This window comes from Podarcis melisellensis (genome assembly GCF_964234715.1).
Source record: "Podarcis melisellensis genome assembly, chromosome: 13".
NCBI classification, from domain to species: Eukaryota; Metazoa; Chordata; class Lepidosauria; order Squamata; family Lacertidae; genus Podarcis; species Podarcis melisellensis.
In genome coordinates this window covers 33,556,105-33,564,974 of record NC_138545.1, presented here as the reverse complement: position 1 = coordinate 33,564,974, position 8,870 = coordinate 33,556,105, and positions in this window count along the sequence as shown.

Genomic DNA, 8,870 nt, shown 5'->3' with positions numbered 1-8,870 from the left:
CATGTGAATTAGCATATGTGAATAAGTGCTGCTTTTGCCCAATTTTTTAAAGGAGGGGAGGTGAGTGGTGATCCATTAAGTGACCACCCCTAAAGGCCATACCAGCAGTAAACTGAGTGATGGACATTCTATGAAGTATTGATTTTAAAGCTAGGAAACAAAACCTCTGTGTAAAGAGGTAGTTTACCTTTGTATACCAGATGCTAAGGGCAAACAACATGAACAGACCATCATTTTTCTACCATGGCTATGAGCATCCAGAGGCACCCAGCTATCTTGTGGTGGAAACAGAAGGCAGAATTAGAGATCCAGACAGACCTAGCAAAACAATTTTCATGTACTTTGATTCTGTTGGATCAAAACTGGACGAAACGAGAAGTTAAAGCGGGGCTAAATGCATGGGCTTTATCTTCTACAGTTTGCTTCCCACCCCTTTCAACTGCAAATGGAAACTCAAGAGAGGCCCTTAGCAATGTCTCCTAATGAATGCTTGCTCTACGTATATGCATTCTGATCATGGGGGCATGAGGGAGGCAGAGATGTTGGTGTGCGGCTCTCCGGAGGGGATGAACAGGGGGGATTTGATTATAGCCCAGACCGTATGGCGAGGGCTGCTGAGATGGAGATAATCACTGAGCCAGCGAGACGAGGCACAACGCTGACAACAGGCGGTCTCAGTAGTCGCTATGGCAACCGAGGCCTACTGGGCCACTCCAGCCTCAGCCTGGCTCTGTTTCTGCAGCCTAACATCTGCTTTCTCAAGGGCTGCTGGGAGTTGGCGGGGGTGGCAGCGAGGGGGAAAACGGGCAAGCATTTCACTTTCGGAAAGGGGGGGGGGACGAGAGGAAATCCAGAGGAGAAACAAATTAGGACAAGCATCCAATAAAAGGAAGGGAAATGTATTTATTAACACTAGGGAGAGGTTGTTCCACCAGCTGCTTTGATTGATGGGCCGGACTCCATGTTGTCAGATTCCCCCTCCCCCCACTTTTTGTTTTTTGTCTGGTGGAGGGTTGGGGTTGGGGGGGAGAGAGAGAGGAAAGAGAAAGCGTAGCAAAGCACTGGGTCTGTTTATGCAAGCAGAACGCTTCTTCCCACCCCACCCCTCCACATTTCCTCGAGCTGCCACACTTGATTGATAGTTTAGACAACAATTGGACGGCGCAAGAGACCGGTTGCCTTATCCGGAGCATCTTCAGCCAGCCCTCAACGCACTCAGACAGGAGAGAGTAAAAGAAATTATTATGGAGCACGGCGGCTGAGCAGGGAGGAGAAGCAATTAAAGAACAATTATTGTGCAGTGGTGCCGTGTCTACCTGCTGCTTACCTGAGCAGCTTTGATGGGAAGGGAGGGAGTTGTGGGGAAAACACACTTGCTGTCCCAGGAAGAGTCAGTCTCTGGTCTTTGCTTGTGAGAGATCAGGGTCAAGGTGACAGAGTGGGGGAAACTACACCACCACCCCTCTTGATATATAGAGTAATTTGGAATATGCTATCCCATCCCTCCCACCCCACAGCCATTAACGGTATTTAACAAACAATGCTTCCACACAGATGTACTGAATAACTAAGAAGCTCATCTTTTTTAAAAAATAAAGTTTCTAGCCCTCAGTGCCGTGTAGATATGTAATTTCAGCAAGGCTCAAATTGACACCCCCCCCCCGGGGAAAGCAAATTCAGCATGAGCAAACATGGGGAGAAGGAGTGGTGAAAATAGGTGCTTAATTCTTTTCTACCCACCATGTATTTTCTCCAAATTGACTCCCTGTCACTTCCCCTCTGCAGGATTCCAAAACACATATTTTGAGAGGCCTTGTGTGAAATCTGTACAGGGGACGGCTGGTCTGAAATCTCTGGAAAAAAAAGGATTGATGGTTACTGGAGTCTAATTAAGGGCAAGAGTTCAGGCTCTGAATTTATATTCATAGTCACAGCATAACCCCAGAAGATGAAGAAGAAGAATCATAGTGGGCAGCCACATGCCAAGGGAAAGCCTGCAAGCAGGACATAAGCACAATAGTATTCTCCTCAAATGCTATTGGTAAATGTATGCAGCTATCAAGACTAGCAGCCGTTGATTCTTGTCTACCCCTCCCCTTTAAAGCCATCCAAGTTTATGTCCAACACTACTTCCTGTGGCGTAATTTAACTATGTGCTATACCAGGGATGGGGGCATTTTTGGTCAAGTGGGCCAGATCTTTATTTCCTTCATCAGATGATTGACAGGACAGTGGTTCTACTTACCTGTAAAAGTTGGCCTGCATTGGGGGGGGGGGGGAGAGAGAGAGAGAAAGAGAGAGAGAAAGAGAGAGAGAAAGAGAGAGAGAGACCAAGCAGGATTGAACTCATGCGTCAGCTGATGTCTGGGGAGTTCAATCCTGCTTTCTTCAGAGAGAGCTCCCTGCAGGGAACTTTGCACACCTAAGCCAAGGAGGATTGAACTTCCCACAAGTTAAATCCTGCTTTCTGCCACACTTCTATTGGCCCCACACCTGATGTTACAGATGATGTTGGATGTGGGGCAGGTGGGCATGATTTGGAGAAAATGGCCTGGCTGGAAGTCCCACACCCCTGTGTGACATGAAGAAGTACTTACTTTTCTCTCTCCTGAATTTTTCATTTTTCAGCTTCATTGGATAACCCTGGTTCTAGTATGAGAGAGAGAGAGAGAGAGAGAGAGAGAGAGAGAGAGAGAGAGAGAGAGAGAGAGGATGACTTCCCAGTCACTCTAAACATGTGACATGTCCTGGGTTTGGGGTGTAAAAATGGTGTCAGGGAGGAATTTTGCCAAAAAGCAGTGAAACCAGCTGCAAAAGCTTAAAATTACTATGGGGGGGGAGGTTCCCCCCAAAAGCTCAACAACTTTGAAAGTGTCAGGAATTTTACTTTTTAAAATATGACAACTCTATGTTTCTTCCTTTTTACACTAGAAGTGTCACTTTTTACACTAGAAGAGAGTGATGCCCAGAGTATGAATCTTGTGATTTTTATAGATGCTTAAGGAAATATACTATAAGCCTCACCACTCAGAGCTGCCAGTTCCCCTTTCTGCAAAATGGTACTAAAATTACCCACAATTTCTCATACTTAGAAGAGGAAATGTTCGTGTTTAGTTGTTTAGTTTAGTTTAGTTTAGTTTAGTTTAGTTTAGTTTAGTTTAGAAGGCTGAAGTCACTAGCAAATGTAGGACTTTTGTAGGAACTGGCAACCATTCTGAAGTATGGCTGTCTATGCACCATACATTTAAAGCCTATCCTTCCCACCTCCCAAAGAATCCTCGGAGATGTAGTTTATCTGTCATTTGGCTTCAATTCCCAGCACACTTAACAAACTGCAGTTCCCAGTATTCTTTTTTTGCAGGGGATGTACAGTACTTCAAATGTGCTTTTATGTATGTTGAGTACTCAGTTTCTGAAAACAATCTCAATGAAGATCGTGAGGAAGGAGACATACAGTGAAATAGCCCTGCTTCTGTAATGTGTGAACAATCTGCTTATGAGTAAAGGTTCTCATCCTTCATCAGGGCTGGTCTGAGATATTTTCGCATGTGAGGCAAACCACAAAATGCCTTCCTCCACCAAGGAAGAAGGAGTGAATGAAGCTCAACACCAGGAACAAGGGGGAATAAAGATCTACAATAGGATCTGCCACTCCTGTGGCTCCTGCTGGCTGAGGTGGGCGGGCCGTCCCTATCCTTCACCAACAGAGGCATTTGTGCTCCTGCTAACTAACTTCTCTTTCAATGACAAAAATACAGGAGCTGAGGTGTGTTAATGTCTTGTTACATTTAATAATCTGTTTGTGTGAACATGAGTCTTAAGTTTACATATTGGTGGGACAACCTGCCTCTTCTCACTCCCTATCCACTTAAATAAGTAATTAGGAAGAGGGAATAGCTAAATTTGCACCAGAAGATGCTCTCTAAAGTATTTGACTTCCATTGTTTGTATACATCTTGTAATACATTTGTCCCAAGGTGCACAGGGGCATCTGTCATGCAGTTAAGATGGTTTAACAGAGTTATTTAGAGACCTTTAAGCAGCTGCACTGTATATGCTTAAGAAAGCAAAGGCAAAGTAAATGTTATCAAGGGGGCAAGATGAGAGGCAATTGGAATAAACCATAGAAACGGGATGGGAGAAAGCAAGTTTCCTCCCCATAAATAGAGACGTGGAGGAATCGTTGTGCCTGCTCTTCAGCTTTGGCAGCTAGATACTGGCAACTTGTTTCAAAGCAATAAAATAATACTTGGAAAATGAATAATATAATAGATGGAAACTATTTGTGAAATCTCTCCATTCTGATAGTTTTAAGTATTAAAATAACAGCCACATTATTTTTTAAACTTTATATTTATTGTTTACAACCATTTCCACTACCCCCCACCTCAACAGTAAGCATGCTTGTGGTTACTATTTTGTTCTATAATAATGGAATCATTAATAGACCAATCTCCAGTGTAGTTGGTCTACTTCATGGGTAGGCAAACTAAGACCCAGGGGCCAGATCTGGCCCATTTGCCTTCTGAATCTGGCCTGCAGACAGTCTGGGAATTAGCATGTTTTCACATGAGTAGAATGTGTCCTTTTATTTTAAATGCATCTCTGGGTTACTTGTGGGGCCTGCCTGGTATTTTTACATGAGTAGAATGTGTGCTTTTATTTAAAATGCATCTCTGGGTTATTTGTGGGGCATAGGAATTTGTTCATCCCCCCCAAAAAAAATATAGTCTGGCCCCCCACAAGGTCTGAGGGACAGTGGACCGGCCCACTGCTGAAAACGTTTGCTGACCCCTGGCTCTAGTTGGACACTGCTGTATTCTTGTCTCCCCCTGTGTCTTCCATCAACATATTTCCCACAACTGCAGGACTAAGAAGGAAGCATTGCCCTTCTCAACCTCCCCCCCCCCCCAGTTGTGGACATTTATGCAAAATTATTACTGTTATTGCACTCTTACTGTGTGTGTCGATGTGATAGATTGCTTGTTTTACCTACTTCAGAACTCTTTATGGCTCACCAGTATCTGGCAGAGGTCTTTCCAAACTGCCATATGTAAGATCTTTAAGTGGGAGGTGGAAGGAAATGTATAGGTGTAGCCAGGGATTATGTTGAGGGGGGGAGGACAACACCCATTAGTCAAGTATTTTTATTTATTTACAGCTGCCCCCCCCCCGGTTGCCCCCCTGGCTACACATGTGCCTATGATTAAACATGCGGAGCAGTAGTCTTCAACCATTTCAGCACACCCACCTTTAACCCAATTAGGCATTTTGTGGACCCATTTATTAATTTTCAGCACACCCACCTTTAACCCAATTAGGCATTTTGTGGACCCATTTATTAATTTTAACTATCTATTTGTATGGTGGTAGTGCTGCTGTTGCGATCTGTTTTAGATCAGACCTGAAGACCAGTGATGTAGAGCATAGTATTACCACACAGTTATGGCCACTTCCCTAAAGAAGGAAGGTTTGGTGGCCCACCTTGAACAGTTTTTCATACATGGATCTATACAATATCCCCAAGCATTTCAAGCATGTGTAGTGCATAACATTCTGGTGATGTGCCAGACCTGTGGCTCAGACCTGAATGATGCAGCAGTGTAGCATTCTGAATACAGAAGCGTACAGAATGGTGTAAACATAGGGAGGGTGGAAATGTGCCATCATTGCTAATAACGTTACTAAAGGTAAAGGTAAAGGGACCCCTGACCATTAGGTCCAGTCGTGACCAACTCTGGGGTTGCAGCGCTCATCTCGCTTTATTGGCCAAGGGAGCTGGCGTACAGCTTCTTGGTCGTGTGGCCAGCATGACTAAGCCGCTTCTGGCGAACCAGAGCAGCACACGGAAACGCCGTTTACCTTCCCACTGGAGCGGTACCTATTTATCTATTTGCACTTTGACGTGCTTTCGAACTGCTAGGTTGGCAGGAGCAGGGGACCGAGCAACAGGAACTCACCCCATTGTGTGGATTCGAACCGCCGACCTTCTGATCGACAAGTCCTAGGCTCTGTGGCTTAACCCATAGTGCCACCCGCGTCCCTTTAGTTACTAGTACTGTGCAATAGGGTCCCATGACCCTGACACAATCACGTCCCATAGTTTATGCAATATCAGTGAAACCTTGTAAGAAAACATCGGGATTTGTTGCAGCAAGCCAGCATTGAATGCATTTTTAAAAGATCACATGAAAAGTCATTGAAGTCCCATATATCATACCCTCTAACAGCTCTCCAATGAAAATAGGGACATCCCATTCCATAATGATAACTTTACTATTTATACCCCACACATCTTATTGGGTTTGCCCCAGCCACTCCGGGCAGCTTCCAACATACTGTATATAAAAACATAATAAAACATTAAATATTTTTAAAAATCCCTATACAGGATTCAGATGGCTCAGGGGTTGGATAACTCCATACCCTCCAACATTTCTCCAGTGAAAATAGGGACATCCTAAGGAAAAGTCAAACATTATGGGATCAAATCAGAAACTATGATGGCTTCTCTAAATCAGGGACGTCCCTGGAAAATAGGGGCACTTGGAGGGTCTGATATATCACTTTTTTATTGGAAGCAGAATCAAGTTTCCAACTTGGCAGCAACATAACAGTCTATAAGGTTTGGCCATGATCATTTAATAGCTCATCTGCTCATGCGTTAAATGCAAAGCTAAACATGCAGTGGCCTTAAAAAAAACCAGCTAGTAAAGGTCACAACCAAGCAATACCCATTATTAGGAACTAAATAATCCAAGACAAAATATACTTGCATAGAACACAAGTCCTTAGACAAAGATGGAGAAGCAATATACACCTCTCAGTCACCCATACCATGTCAGAGGGAGGGACAAAAGTGGATACTACTCTTGTGGACTACTGAATTGAACACCCAGATGGCTAGATTGAAGGTGGACCCTGAGCCCATTGTGCTTTGCTCTGTTTAGGCAGCTAATTGTGTGAAATTGTTGTCGGGAATGCAATTAGAGGGCAGTGCATGTTCCTTGGCAGGCCTCAACCAAATGGAAGGCCTTAATTGGTAATTTAATTGCTTCCTAGCAGGTGAAGTTTTCCTCTCCTCTGGGGCTGGCATTGTGTATAGCAACCCCTCTAAATAATCAAAGCCGAGCCCATTCTTGTTAGCACTGAAAGGAAGAGAAAGTGCTTAATTGTATTTTCCTTTTACACTGTGTACACATCAGGATGTTAATATGCACATGGGCTGCACAGATTTGATTTAAGGATTTGGGGGGGAATTATTTGGACACAGCATTTTCCTTTTCCTTTTCCCTTTTATCCTGTACCTGCAAGGGCCAATCTGATTTTGGTTTTTAATACTGCTGTTTTGTGCAAAAGCAGCTACTATGGAAGTGCATTCAGCAGCAACTGGTAGAGACGGGCAGACTGCATCCTTTCCTTGGAGCTGATGGCTAGATTGTCTTCTGGCAATGAGCAGGTGGAAGTAAGGGTTTCAGTGTCTCCACACTTGGTTAACGTGTGATTCTATATTGGATGTTTCCCGCTTACAGCATCATCTGCAGATCAGGAAAATCAAAATTAAATGGGGGGGGGGAGTGTGGGTTGCCACTTGGACAGTGTGAAAAACTTGCATACATGGGATGCATCAAATCAACTTTGAACTATGTGCGCACACAATTTTTCCAGTTCCTTAAGATTGTTTGTAAGTTGTAAGAAGCTTCAGATCTACTATCAGAGCAAACATTGTAAACTTTACAAAAACACTGTAAAGTAAATCAGTCACCAAAAGGAGTTGAGAGATAGTGGTTTAATTAAGGTCAAGAGAGACAGACAAGATCTGATCTGAGAGACAATAATATCTGGACTGTGCTTTGACCATGTCTAGTGAGAGTGACAGACCCTATATTTACTGTTTAATTCCCTGCACTTTTGCAATCTGGTAACATGCTTGTTCATCACCAGATGATCACAAGAAGCTCTCACAGATTTGGAAGAAGAGTATCCATTGAGGTCCTCCTGACATATACCCACACTCCTTTCTTGCTGTTAAATAAATTAAGTACTGCTGGCATCTACACCCCTTCGACCAATATTGCCAAGAGCAAACCTTTGGATCCTGAGAAATTACTGTTCCCTGCTGAGCTATACTCAACAACCAGCTTTGGAGAGGCCTTGATCTGAACCAGAGGGACTTGCTAGGATTCAGGCTTGGAAGCTGCTTCACTTGACAGTATACAACCCTGAAAAATCCTAAAAGGATTTAAAGAGTGCTTCTTTACATGTGAAGAGCACCTTCCCCCCACCATTTAATAACCACCATCACTGTTCAGACTTCTAGGATTGTAAAGAAGGACTTCCAGGGCAGAGGGCACAATTTCCAGACACTCTTGATTACTAGGATATTCTAGTTTTAAAAGACAGGTTGGCACAGCAGGACACCAAGTAAGACACTGTCTGGGCAGAAACAAACTCCCTACCTCTACAGTATCAGCTGCCTAGCTTCTTTCATTCCCCCCACCCCAATCCAATGCAGGGCATTCTTCCCATCCATCATCTGTCACTGCGCGTCGGATGTCCCGAGATCGATCAGCCATCCGTCCCTGCTGCCCTTTAACGAGATCTCTGTTCACGAGGGTCAGATATTTTGGTTTATCAGGAAGCCACAGCAGCGGCTGGCTGATAACAGGCTGTTGTTGAGCACACAACTACACAATTCAGCTCCTCCAGGACAAAAAAAAAAGCAAAGGGAGGGTTACAGAGAGGAACGGCAGGGTGTCTTAGGGTAGGGAGAGAGCCAGAGAAGCAGCTCCCTTTCATTGCACAGGCCCCTGTCCATTCAATGATGTTTTGGTGCAGGAGGAGACCTTTCTAGGGGATTAGGCTAAGAG